This window comes from Manacus candei, unplaced genomic scaffold (genome assembly GCF_025592945.1).
Source record: "Manacus candei isolate 608988 ecotype Guabito, Panama unplaced genomic scaffold, ASM2559294v1 h1tg000003l, whole genome shotgun sequence".
Lineage (NCBI taxonomy): Eukaryota > Metazoa > Chordata > Aves > Passeriformes > Pipridae > Manacus > Manacus candei.
In genome coordinates, this window is record NW_026138051.1 from 3397110 (window position 1) to 3411893 (window position 14784).

General features: G+C 38.1%; 1 long non-coding RNA gene across 2 annotated transcripts in view; it reads left to right on the forward strand.

Annotated features, from left to right (window-relative positions):
* LOC127473155 (uncharacterized) overlaps window positions 1–14784 on the forward strand; it is a 100153-nt gene that overhangs the window by 10972 nt on the left and 74397 nt on the right. Inside the window, exon 3 of one of the 2 annotated variants that reach the window (XR_007905300.1) lies at window positions 11470–11546. The exons of the other annotated variant lie outside the window; for it this stretch is intronic. This is a non-coding gene — a long non-coding RNA (uncharacterized LOC127473155). Of the gene's footprint in view, window positions 1–11469; window positions 11547–14784 lie in introns of those variants that run through there. 2 annotated transcript variants of the gene reach the window in all.

Below are 14784 nucleotides of genomic sequence, written 5' to 3' on the forward strand. Positions count from 1 at the left end.
GGGATATCCACACAGTCTATATCTCTGTAAAGCTTCTTCTGAGGGAATCCAATTCTAGCCATGTTGCAAACACTGATACAGCTTCTCAAATTCAAGCAAGCAAGGAGTGTTCTATTTAACAAGAACAGCAGCAGCAGAGGGAGAGGCAACAACTGCACATTCACACATCCAGTAATTCATGACCTTCAGATGCACAGATTTTGATCTAGAAAGCAATGTAAGGAAGTGAATGGATAGAATACAGGTGCTGCTTATCTCTAAAGCTTAGAAGAAGATATCTTGCTCTCAGGTGGCTCCAGGCACTGCTGGCTCTGCTATTCTGAGCCGCTAAAGAAAACCCAACCAAGAGAATATGAGATCTCAGTAGAAGCAAACCCTAAACCAAAAATCAGATGTAGAAGAAGAAAGAATAAACATCCTGTCCATGTATTCCCTAAGGGCACAGTGAACTTGTAACCTGTGAGGTGTCATTGGAACATCATCGTGGTTACCCCCTTGTTTGTCAGCTTTGGCCATCGATTTTTGTTGCAGATTAAAGTTTGTCTGAGTTTTTTATCCGTATGAAGATGTTTTCCAGTGCCTCTGTGACATCAGTACAAAGTTCGTGTAAAGGAAGACAAACCTCATTATTTGTTTATGTTCTTTTGCCCTGAGAAACAATTCTGACCATGTGGCTCTCAGGTGTAGGAAGAATTACTGATTAATCTCTCTGATAGACAGTCTAGATAGTCACGATTAGCCAAATTAACTACCCAAGCCTGCTGTCTGAATACATCTATTATTGGAACTTAGATAGAACTGGAGAGCTTATTTCTTATAAGGTATTAGGACTGCAAGTGCATCTGCAGTGTATGTTTGTGAGACAGGCTAAAATAAGTCTTGTTACTCATTGCAAACAGAAGAAATACAGCTGAGTGGAGGAAAAAGAATCATTTCATCCCAGTGCCAAAACCCACATTCCTATTGATTTTTTCAAATGATGACACCTAGTCTAATTTTTTAATTAAAAAGGAAAAAGTCCATTTAAAACAAGAGATAAATGATAGTAATTCAAGACCAAATGTTGAAAATTTGCTTCTAATTTTTACCTTCAGTTTAACATTCATATCAATTGTGGTCGAATTGATTGAGTGATTATACTTTGAAACCAGGCTGCCAAATTCTACTCATTGCTTATGGTCAGAACTGGAGGCACGTTGAGAAGCTGGAACACTTAGCCCTGAATGTTTATTATGTCTAAATACATTCCTGCGTCAATACATATGTAATTTGATAAATTTGGGGGAAAAAAAGTATTTGTAAATGTTTATGCACATTTGCCTATGTCTGTCTCTCTCTCTACGTGTATATAGTACACAGGCACATATCCACACTCACAAAGTCACTTGGAGATGTTCTATGAAATAGCAAAGCCCTGTGCTCAGTTGTGAGTCCAATCCCACCACTCTGAACAAATTACACTCCAATCCTGCAGCCCTGGGGTGAAAACATCAGCTCTCCTGTCCTGAACCACAATGTGCTTAGAGAAGGAGTTGAAGGCGTGAGGGTGATTTTCTCTCTGTGTGTGCACATGCAATTATGTGTCTACCAAGAACCATCTTTTGGGTTGCATTTCTTCTATTTAATCTTTCCTATTAAGGTTCAAATCGAGATCACCACCCAGATCAACACAGTTAATGATCAATGCACAGCTATAGGCACAACATGGAAAACTGGCTTTCCAGATATATGGACAAGTAAGAAAAACAAATTCTTTGCTTGTCTAGGTAATGAATACTTAAGTTCATAGAAGGATTCTGGAACAGGATTTGTTTTAGTAGTGCCAAAACCATGACTAAGCAAATTCTGAAACAAATACACTCTTAATAGGAAGCCTGCAATGAAGAGATACCTCAGTTCTGCAGAATCCAGTAAAGTGGAATGACCTGCTCATAAAATCTCTTTTAAGAGCTGATCCTAAGCAAAAACATTATTTTAGTTTAAATTAAAAAAAAAAGAGAAAAAGAAAAAGCAAAAGCGATAAGATCGATTTAAATGGACAGTTACACATTATTTTCAGCTCCAATATCATGCTAAGACTCTCTGTGGAAGAAAACATCTACCTATATCAAGCTACCTATCCATCAGGCTGGAATAAGCCTGATAATGTTTTTATGAGGAAAGCTGAAGACTCCCTATGTAGCAAGACTTAACAAGGCCGTGGGTATTACAGGGGGTATAAAGGTAGATTGGTCTATCTGGAACAAGAGACAGACAGAACTAATGAGAATATTGCTGTGCAAAAAATTAGCTTTATCAGACTTAAATTTTAAGAAAGCTTAAGCTATAAAAGGATCTGACTTGTTCATTGTGAGTATCCTCTTCATATTGTGGCCAAACAAAAGGAAGCTTTCCATTTTAGAAACATCTTTAACAGTTCTTTTTTTTTAAAATGCATCAAAAGAAAAAAGTACAGAATACAATGACAGAAAAGCATTATATAAACAAACATTGCAAAACATGACATCACATAATAGAAGACCTTTTATTAACTTAAAGAGTACAAACTTAAAAGCCAGAGAAAGCTTTTAAAAGATTCATTTAAAACATATATTTAGAATACTTCAGTAATGCTACCACTTGAATACTAATAAGAGATGAGGGCTAAAAGCTTGTACAAAAAGGTATGTTTACTAAATGGATACATTGATCACTGAACTTTACACAGCATTAAATTTTAATGACCTTCAATGATTTGAGAAGCCTTAGTTGTTTAGGTAAGAATTCTAAAAAAACCCATGGATTTACATTTACAGACTGCTTATCTCTTTGTAAACAACAACATATTAAAAAGAAATCAAACAAACCCAGAAAAAACTGCCTCTGATGGACAGTAATGACAATCTAGTGTAAGGCAGTAAATGAATCAGAACCCAGGTGGTAACTTCTTGTCTCCTGCTCTGTTGAGAATGAAGGAAGCAAAACATACTTTTAAAGGTGTTTGTTGCTCTGACACTTCATTTACAGCAGAACTTGAAGGGCCTCATTAGGACTTTTGTCTAAACACCAAACACAGAGCAACACAAAAATGCTGAGACCCTCAGATGAGGACAGAGCAAACACAGAAAAAAAAAGAATGTTGAGGGCCAGAATAGTCCCATCTCAACCTTAGTCCAATTACCAACTCAAAGCCAACTCAAAATTTGCTGCAGGAAAATGTGGGTTCTTGATTTTGGGGTAAATATTCCAAGAGATTACTCATTTAGAAGGTGGAACTCTCTGGCATAGTCAGATACGGCCACATTCCTAATTTCCCCAAAACTCTCCCATAGCACTAAAGAACTTTTAAGCATCTAACTTACAATGGGAAGAAGAAAACTAACTTTTTACACTGAGTAATATATTAAAAAAAAAAAATCCTACTTTGAATATCGCAGCACTGAGGAAAAATTTGGAAGGTTGCCCACAAGCTGCAATAAGAAATGTGGCTCCAGACTATGATCTGAGCAGTGAAGCACAGACAAAGGATCAAAGATTGATTATTTAATATCAACTTGACAGGAAGAGGTACTTAATGCCTTCCTTGCCTCAGTGTTTAATGTCAAGACAAGTTGTGTTCAGGATACCCAGACCCCAGAGCTGGAGGTTTTAGGTGGAGAGCTGAGTGGAGTCCCTGTAATCCAGGAGATATTTATGGATGTGCTGTGACACTCCCAGGTCTGTGGCCCTGATGGGATCCACCCCAGAGTAATGAGGGAACTGGTGAAAGAATCTGCCAAACCACAAACTTAAGAACAAAGGAATACATTATATTCAATTTACATGTAAAAAAAAAAATAAATCCAAACTACCCTTGTCACCTGCTGTTTTGGTACATGAGAGTACTGAAAAATGTCAGCACATGTGGAAATTATATTTTAATCTTATAGCATACCTCGTAATAATGCATTTATTACAAATTTAAAGGAATTCACTAAAATGACTAAAATACTATCTTGTGTTTATACTGATCAGAAGTCTAAGGTACAGTTTTTGGAGTATAATGCAATTGCCTGTTACACCAGCATAACCAAAGGATTAAACAGTTAAAATTTCAGCAAACATGACTACTGCTGGAAGTGAAAAGTGTATAAACTGATATAGACATTGTCCCATTAAAAAGAGACATGAGAAACTTTACTGATACCTTACAGTTGTACAATCTCTATGAGAACACCCAAAGGCAAGACAAACACTGCTTTCAAACTGCTAGTGACATAAAATCATGTTTCTGCTTAATGAGGAAAATAATACATGACTCATCAAGGATAATGGGAATATATTACAAATTCCAAAGCAAGACTTTTATGCATCTCTGATCTCCAGATAATTTTTTTTTAATTAAAGCAAGTAAAGTGAGAGCAAATAGAGCTATAAGGAACAATTATTGAATGAGAAATATGTCAGTCAGATAGTTCTGAGCGCAATTACACCAGGATAAATTTGCCACATTATGTTGCCTTTTGTAAGATGCTAAAAAGAGCCTTACCATCACACATACAGAGAAGACTTTGAAAAAAAGGCCTTGAGAACTTTAAATTCTTCCCAAATTACATTAATAATAGGAGTTTCTCAAATATACTGAACAGCAAATAGAACCATTAATCTCAGTGGCCGACAGCACATATTTCACCCGAGATTTAGCAGTGAGAGAGACAGGGCCACCTGGACTTGCTGTTCTAAGTGACCTTGCTGCTATTCTACACTTAACTGTGGGGAAAAATATTTATCTTGAAATAGATGGCTTTTCTTTGGGAAAAAAAAAAATGCCTTGAGTTTTTCCAGTAAGCGACCTCACAATAACCAATTAAATAAAGCAGTAAAGCTTTAGGCCCACTCTGTTGCTGCTCTTCTCAGAACAGCATAAAGTTCATCATAAGGGGGCTGAATTAGAAGCCTGGGCAACTTGACACCATCAAAGGCAAAAGTTTCCATAAATGGACCTTCTTATCACAAGCAAAAGAACCCAGCATAGTTAAATTAACAACATAACCCCGAGCCATTCTTGTCACACTCATCCTACTCATGCTGCCCTTTTCCCAAGGGAGAGGAAAAACACCATTTCTGCTGCAGTTGCTCTCGTCACCGAGCAACCTCTGACATTATGGTCAATGAACAGGACAGATTTCAGCTCATCTGGTGTTACTTTTAATTACTTTGTTGTACCAGTTGCAGGCCAGCTTTTTGGACATTTCCCTATGCTTTAAGTACAAGCAGTGTATTAACAGGGGTACAAGAAGGTCAAGTCATGTTAAAGCTCTACAAAATGAAACAGCAATTCGTTCAGAGGAAAGCAGCCAGAACTTACCTCTGCTTCAAATATCCTAACCATGAATATTGTGTTAAGGCTCACTGCAAAACACTGCTAGGATTTCAAATGGTGATGCTGTATTACAGATCAATAATATTTTGCTGTATCATAGCCAGTCACGGGCAACAACACTTTTAGAAAGCCTTCCCTTAAAAACAAGTAGTTTCTTCCTCCCAAACCCGCTGCCCTGCAGTGTCTCTCACCATTCTGATGTGCAGACTTCTAATTTCTAGGCAGTTCACACTCATCAACCTCTGGGCCAACATTTTTCCCTAAATTCTCCTCCATTCTCCTCTGCCCTTAAAGAATGACTATGTCTTTTGCCAAGACAAACCAATCTCTTCTTTTTAAAAAACCAAACCAAAACAGGACAGTCTCCTTAATTCTGAAAAATGTCATGAACTCTGTGGGCTTGTTTCATCCTCTTTCATCATTACCCAGCATGAGTGATTGGAACTTACACAGTATCCAAGATCAGATCAGTAATTTTCTGGTAATGTTCAGCTGTAACTCACCTTGTGCTTAAACAGTAGCAATAAATTAATACAGGATATTTCACAGAGTTTGTTCCAGCTATGGGCTGAGGAGGAATAAATTAAGGCTCACAACTCACATCCTGTATTGTAACTTATTTTTATGTTAATTACTAATCTCATAATAGCAGAACACTACACTCAGTTTCAGTTTGATGGGAGGAAGACACATTTCAAAATTCTTCCTATGTATGAATGACATTACTCTTATGAGACTTCCAACTGATGGGGACATTTTGTTCTCAGTAACATTTGCATTAATTACTGAAGAAGACAAGAGCAGAACCTGTCCAGAGGAACCTGTCTTGCATTTTTGCTGCATGGTGCTGAAAAAATTTTTTGAATAAAAAAATTAAAGCAATTTGTTAAATTAGTTGCACCATGAAATAAACCGATTAGTTCATTTAGAACTAGAGCTGCTTGGGACACAATAAAAAAAAAGAAAGGCTATTGGAATATGTTCAACTGATGCCAAAATATTTCAGAGGTGTTATCTGTTGTTGGAAACATTTCTTGACAAAAAGAAATTTGCAGTGTCTGTGCCAGCAGCCTTCTGAACTTAAACTCCCACTCTAGTACAGAGAGAAACTGCTCTGGAATACTGTCCTCTAAACTAAACAATGGGATACTGCCCCTTAACTAAAGTTAATATTAGCTGACTAGAAATTAAAGGACCAATATAGCATTTTCCTGCATGTTTGCTCTGGTTTGTAAAGTAAAAGCAGCAGCTGCATTAAGCTGTTTAAAATGGAAGACCTCTTGCCTATGTGATGTATTATGCAATGCATACAATGCTTGTGTCAGAATTAAAATGTGGGTGGAGGGTCAAAGTGAATAGAACATAAAATACAGACACTTCAATGAATCAGTGGAACAATACAGTTTAACTGTATTCAAGGCACAGTGCAAGAGGCTACTTTCTAAATCCCAGATTTTACTGGCTTGAAAAAGAGAAAATCACAACTAGTACAAAGACTATGGTTCTCATACTAATGGGGAAACTGTGCTGTTTTGGCTTCATGTAAAATAAGGGTAAATGTGCTCCTGAATATCTACTACCGTTTCTCTTTGAATGGAAATGTCAGAGAAGAGTTCAGAGATGAAGCAGGAGTAGCAACATTTCCAAGCCCTGATGTGTTTGTAGAGGGCATAGGAATAATTTCTCTGGATCACAACAAAAGCACCTCAAGGCTCAGTTAACAGAGAAGTTTGAGTGAATCACATGCCAGGAATAATTTGAAATGTGGCTTCTGTCTTAATTCTCACAAATGTAGAAGCAGGTTTATTTCTGTATGTAATAGTTGCATTTACTATAAAAACATCAGTATGAAGCTCCATATGTTGCCAATGACCTTGGAAAATGTAGGTTTCTTGCCTCATTGTCATCAGTCAAACAATGTACATTGTTTTTTTAAGCCAATTATATATACAGCAATGCTTCCTGTATATATAATGTTTACATTTGTAAATTTAAGCTTTGCTTTGGCAAACTGTTGCCTGTGTAAGCTGAACAATCACGTTCCAAAGCATTTATACTAATAAAACTCAATACTTCAAGTAGTCAACAAATGCAAACAAAAAAGAAATTGAGCACAACCAAATGCTACGTGTTACAGATGCAATTATTTTGTATAATATTTTATAAGATCCAAGTAGCAACTACAAAAGAAATAGCCTAAGGTACACTATTTATTGCAGTATTAAACTTACCTGTTTCAAGGACATATGCTGATCCCAGAAAGCCTAGAGACACACATATTCCAAAATACAAAAATACAATGTTCAAAAGCCTTCTAAAGATTAGTTAGTTATTTGATTTTGGTCTTACTTGAAGGTTGCACACTAGGTTAAAAGTGAGCGAAGGCAACACGTTATCCAAGGCTAAAGCAATGCAACTAGAGAGCTGTTTCTGAACCACGTGTTCTTAATCTCATTTAGCATTTTAGGAAGTCCCCTGAGTGAACAAAATCAAACCTTATAATACTATTCCTTGCTCCAACATGTCCCGCAATAACACATGCTCTCTAGTCTAGGACAAAAGCATAACATTACAAGTCATTAAATAAGTACAGTATGACTTAGGTTAGCTATGTGTAGGTTAGCTTTGTGTTAACGGGAATAGCAGGTATAACATTTTAACAATTTCAGCTATATCAGAAACAGAATGGAGATGCTCACAGATACAGATACAAAACCATCAGACCTCTGGCTGTCATTATGCTAAACTCCCTCACCTGCCTCTCTGAATAGTGTGTGCAAATGACTGATTTTCTGTTCAAAAAATAAGTGAGATTGCCATGTAGTTGGCAGACTTTTGCATTCTGAGCCATGACTGTTCAGCTTATTTTAGTGTTCGGGGGATTTTTTTTTTTTTATAATACCTTGTGTCTGTTATTTCAAGTAACCTTCTTGCACTGCTACAGGAAAATAGACTTGACTGATTCCTGACTTCAGCGTAACCTCTGGAATCCCATAATCTTCTTCAATTACTCCTACTGTGTCAGGTTATAAGTGGAGCTTGTCTTGCTTTGGTGCTGTGAGAAAAAACCCAAAACAACAACGACATCAACAACAACAACAACAAACCATCCCCTCTGATTTTTTCAGCAGCACTGTTGCTTCAGTTTTCAGTGCAGTGTGAGGTGCATGGAGCGCGTTCCAGTCCTTGTGAGAGCTCTGAAACGGGGGTGCTGTCACAGCAGTTGGATTTTATGTGTTTTAATGGAAGTTGCTAATCTATAGGCAAATATTTCAGTGAGTGTTGCTTGCTCAGTTGACTGGAAGGCACAAGATTTCACATCTGTCTGGGGAAAGGTTTGTTCCCTGAAGCATCCTTGTCACTTCTCTGCTGTTCCACGTGCGCTTATGAGAGGCTAAACCAGACTTTGGGGGATCTTGGCTGTGCTGTCTCTTGACTTCTGTTTTTGCCAGGACTATTAAGTGTAGCCTCTTTCTCACCTGGTTCTTTCCCAGGTTACAAAGGGAAACTGCCTCTTTCTGTCAGAGTCTGCATATTTCCCAAGTTTAGTAATATTTCAAGGAAGCCTTGAAATTTGCTGTTAATAGTATTAACACATGATGAATATTTCATACCAAGACGAACAGGGGTTTTTAGTCTAAAAAGTCATGTAGTACCAAACTTTAAATTAGGAAATATATTTAAATTACATTGAAGAAGGCTCTGATTAACAGCCGCTAGGATTAAACTTGGCATTTTATTAAAAACACATGACATGCTCAGGAAGAAGTCTGGATCTTCCTAGAAGTATTTTTCTGTATACATTTGTCTTCTCCTTTGTGCAGAGACATTTTACAGAGAGTTGTGGAAGTATCTGCACAGTCTTCCCAGTGTCAGGAGGACAAACATGCCCCTCCCAGTGACTGTTTTACCTGATGCAGCCGTAGCTGGTTTTGAAACACTTGAGGTTTGTGACTCTGTGGGGAACTTTGCAAGGTAGTGTGTAGTTTATGATAAGCCCTCTGCATCATATTGCTGTGCAATTTTATGCTTTTCTTGCTTTCAGAAAATAAAATTAAGTTTAGAGTAAACTCAGTCTCTCTGCCTGTTCCCTGTTTAGTAACTCAGAGCATCTCTTAAACCTTGTTGTCCTGTACCTAGACCCCAGTGAGGTAACATGGAGTGTGATCCTCACTTCAACTGTGGCAAGGCACAGGTATTTTTCAATTTAAAATTTCTATTTTGTATTTACAAATATGCCTTTGAAGGTAGTGATCTTTAAAAGTGTGTGTATCTTTGTGAAGAATGAGAATAAAAGCCCTTAGGAATGGGAAAACAAATTGCCAGTATATGACCCTGTAATAGAACTGGGTTTATTTGTTACCTAAATTGACATAGCAGGGCTGCCATATTTCAGATCTCTTGATCTTTCAGGGGATTTTCATGACTTGAAAATCCATCAGACAACAGCTTTTGTTGGAGGGATGAAACAGAATAACATAATGCTCTATAATATTATTCTAATTAAACCATCAGTGTTATGATTTCATAGATTGTCTGTTGTGTATATTCATAGGGTTGTGTGTGTTTGAGTTTGTCTTCAAGTCTTATTCCATATTGCTGCTTTTCCTACCTGTTATGGGATTTGCCTACATACAGCAAAATTAAAGCTGGTACTCGGAGTTCTGTGAGCTTGGTTAAGGGAACTGAGCTTTTATGCATAGAAAGATAAGCTGATTGCAAAATTTTGGTTTAATTCCTCTCACCCCCTCAAAGATAATGCTGTATTTAGGGTGCCCATGCTTTTGGAAGTGTGAGTAGTGGTTAAAATTGCAAGAAGACAGGAACTTTTGTGTTTCACTCATGTGTCTTGAAGCAGAGCTCTTAGATTTACTGAAAAAGATAACTGGGGTGAAAATGAGAAAGCATACTTTTGAAATAAATGTAAACTGAAAAAATAAAAGGCAAAATTTATCTGGACTTACATATTTTGGACAATATGTCTATGAAGGGAAATGTACCAGTTTGTCTAATTTAGCTGCTTGTTTTGCCATAGTAACTTTAATTTATTTATTTCAAAATCCTCAGATACGTATACTAGAACAACAACATTTTTTGTTTGGTTCTGGTGCAAGATTAGAACAGTAGAGTTTCAGCTGAGGTGGAATAATGTCTTGTGAAACAAAACAGTATTTTTCACATATGTTTTACAAAACTTATATACTTTGAAAAAATGTTATTGGTATACCTTTCCAGGTATTTTTTTTAGAATAGTATTAAATCCCTCATTTTTTTCCAGATCTTCTTATCCTTATTTCTAGAAGATGAGACACCTGATAAAATATGCCCTATTATTTTTTTCTTTATTTATTTATTCTGTATTTAAAATGAGCTGTTAGCAATCATACTATTTCACTAGAATGATTTCTGTTGCAGAAGCAGATATACTGTTCTTAGGCTTTTTTTTATATATTAGGTATTCTCCACTGGAAGTTGGGTGCCTCCTGCAAGCATTGCATACCCTCTGCTATCACTGAAGAATTTTAATGTGAGTGTCCCAGTGCTTTGCAGACTAATATCTTATTTCTCTAGAAGGTTCTCCACCACCTTCTCTGCAACTGTTGCTTGAACTCTGATATTTTTATGTCCTAGTTCAGATTTTTTCTAAGGATTCCTAGTAAGTTCCCATGTAAATTACAGAAATTATGGCTTCACTAAAATGCCAGAGCTGTGCTCAGATCAAACCCATAGCAGCTTTCTAGTATGATGGAATTATTTTATGGCTAATTTCAGATGTGACTTCTAAAAAAACCATTGTGTTTTCCTCCTCAGCCATGATTGCATATCTTGCTCTGCAGCACTGGGACATGTTTCACTTCATGCCAAGTACCAACTGTTTCATACAAGAATTTATTGCTGTGCACAGTTTGTTTGCGCAATAAATTTAAGTCGTATAAAATACTTCACAAAACAAGAAAGCTCAAACCATTGGTAGACAGGTAGATATACTTTATGTATTTCAAGGTTTATTTGCCTGGACTCCAGCATTTGAAGTATTATTTCGTGTACTCTGGAAACCAGCACCAACCCTCCACCCAGAAAAGGCCATTGGGGACCTGCAGCACTGGCAACTGGAGTAATTTTTGTAGGTGACCAGAATCAGTTTTGGAGTGATGGTGTTTGTCTTCCCAAGCCACTGGTACCTGTGATGTAGCCCTGCTGCTTTGGGGATGGCTGAACACCTTCCTGCCCATGGCAAGTGGTGAATGAATTGCTTGTTTTGCTTTGCTTGTGTAAATGGCTTTTGCTTTACTCATTAAACTGTCTTTGTCTCAACCCACAGGTTTTCCTCCTTTTAACCTTCCAGTTCTCTCTCCCATCTTGTTGGTGGAGGAATGAGAGTGGCTGTGTGGGGCTGAGTTGCCATGACAAAGTCCTCCACACCTGTGGATTAATGTGGTAGATTTACAGAAGATCACTATCTCTGCTTGAGGACTGCCAGTCAATCTCACAGGCAGTTGACCTGACAGTCACAGATAGATCAGATAAAAGATTTACTGTAAAATCAAAGCAACAATTTCACATTTTGCAGTTCCTCGAGACTGGCAAGCCAACTGATTGTCAGGGTGGAAATGGGAAAAGAGGAGAATGTCTCTTTGGGTAGCACTGTTGAGGAGCACACCTGGTGCAGGGAGCTCGGGGTGCAGCTGCAGGGGGAGCTGCTGGTCGAGCTCTGGGTGGGGGAAATGGCCAGAGCCCCAGGAAAGGGGCTGGGAACTGCAGACCCTTTGGATAACAAAGGGCACCTGTGGAGCCACCCAGGTGAGGAGACACTCAGAGATAATGCAGGAGCTGCTGCTCATCAGGAAGAGCCCAGACTAGCAGGGCAGAGAGACTGTGAGGGTATAAAAGCCCAAGGGATTGCTTTGTTCATGGTTTCTCCTGCATTTGTGTTGTTGCACTACTACAAAATTCCCTAAAGGTTCCAGAAGTCTGAGGCTGCTCTGGGACACCTGGGGCTGAGCTGGTAAGGAACTCTGGTGTAAGTGTGAGTGTGGGGCGTGCAGGAGCCAGCAGGGACCTGTGGGGTCACTGGAGCTGCTGCTCTGAAAGGGCTTTGGCCCCAGCAGTGACACTCTGGGATGGTGTGAGTGTGACCAACAGAGTCTTGTGGATGGTCAGGTGAGGAAGTTTCTTTAGCATTCAACAGAGAGAAAAATAATGCAACCTTTTATTGCCAGGTTTACTCACATGGTGACTGTAACATTTTGTCTATGTGTTTTTGGAAGTTGACAAATATACTCCTTAGTTGAACAAAAAAGTAATGAAATCTGTTTCAGAGATATTCACTGAAATGTTGCCTGGTTTTGCTAGTGCTGAGATTACTAAACATTGGAACTAGAGGCAGCAAAGCAAATATTTCGTATTCCAAGGCATTAGGTGTCAAGCATTTAAATAAAAATTAAAATTAAACCTGTTAGCAGCGTTTCAACTTCAGAAAGTCCACATAAAGTAGTGAGGTGGTGTTATTGCTTTGATATTCTGTATGTAAAATAACACTCTTTGGAGACCAGCTTATATTCATATGGCTGGTTTATATTTGTGACAATTAAATGGGAATTGGTCTACTCAGTTTTGGTGGAGGATGGCTGGTGAAAGTAATTCTCTAAGTACATTTTCTTGTGCAATAAAATAATCAGGGCCCTGTATATGAAATTATCAGATTTGTTGTATATTATTTAAAAGCATTTTTATGAACTGACTCCCCAAGCCAAAACATTTTCCTTTTGGATACAATGTACGTATGAAAGCTAGGCTGGGTCTTTAAGCTGAAAGCTTTGTAGTCTCATGAAGACCTCTGTGTGCTATACAAATGTAACATACGTTATTTGACTGAATAATAATAATAGTAAACCAGTTTAAAGAGAGAATCCTTCAAAATGAAAGAACCAACAGAAATGGAATTGCACAAATACTTTTATTTAAAGATTGTAATCATTATTTTTCTGTTATAACTTTCATAGATAGAACATATTACCATACACACTCCTGCACTGGCAAACAAAAAGCTGTGAGTTTAATGCATTCTTTATGAACAGCAGTTTTGTGCATCTTGATTTAGGAGGAGAAACCCATCTGTTTCCATGAATTATGGGACTTCGAGTTGCTTCTTTTTAAAATCTGGCTGCAAATAGAACTGCCAGTTTATTGAGGCCGGAGTTTAGTTCCTGCTGGCTGATGATAAGAGGTGCCTGGCAGCTCAGGAGATCTGATAGCAGGAGGACAGGCTGAATATCAGGGCTGGGATGTGAGCAATGGTAGGAAGTCACTGAAAGTAATGGTTTGCAAAAATTTCCCTTGGTTGCTTCCAGTGCCGTTCATTTTCCTTCACCTACTCGAAGACATCAAATCAGTTAGATGAAATGTGAAATTATTTGCATAATGAGGACACAGATGTAAGTTTTTCTGGCCAAAACAGGTTGTTTAACTTGTCAGTGCCTAGTTCATACATGTTAATGCTGAAATATAAATCAAACCTAGAAACTCAGAGCTAAAAGTAAAGAGGTACAATTTCAAACATATTATATTTAACTTCTTTTGGTTTAATCCAATAATCCACTTGTAGCAGCTTGATTTCCCATGCTTTAAAAAAGTCTAGAAAATATAAAACACACATTATCAGTCTGTGAGAAAGAGTTAAAACAGTTTACAGGGGTTGCCCAGAGAGGTTAGCCAAGAGCAGAGATAATGTCAGCAAGCCCCTTCACTGTCACTGGAAAGCAAAGCTCTGGGGGAAGCCAAAATTGGTTCATCAGGCTACCTGGGGCTGGAATTGTCAGAGGTTAGTTGCAGCAGAGGAGATTAGCTAATGTCAGTCAAGAAACATGTTTCCTTGTGCCTGGAGGTAGGCTGGGGTCATGGTCACAAGGTGTTTTTATTTGACTTGCCTGCTTGTTTGCTTGCTTAAAGAAGAAAAAAATCCAAGATATCTTTATCCTTAGCGACTGCCTAAAAAAAATTATTTAAAAAGCTGTGGCTGGTGTTGTGAATTCAGGCAGTCAAAGAACAAATGTTTTTAACTCTTACACTGCTTTGATGGTGAATCACTGCACTGTCATTTCATTTTAACTCCCCTGCAGCAATGCAAAGTTTGAAATGCTGGAGGTGTACTCAGTTGATTTTAAAAAGAAAACACTCGGTTTTAACATAATTTTGCCTGTTGCTAATCTGTCCTGAAGGGAAGTGTTGTGACAGCAGGGCAGTGCCAGCCAGCTGAGCTCTGCACCACACGGTGGCACTGCTGGTGTGTGATGAGTGCCTGACTCCAGACATCACAGCCTGGAAATCATCACATGCAGGAGACCTGAACTGAGCGACTCCCTTTGACCTCCCTGGGAAATACCTGCCTCGTGTCACAGGCAAACAGAGCGGTGTGTGTGTGTGTTCTCATATATTGGATGAAA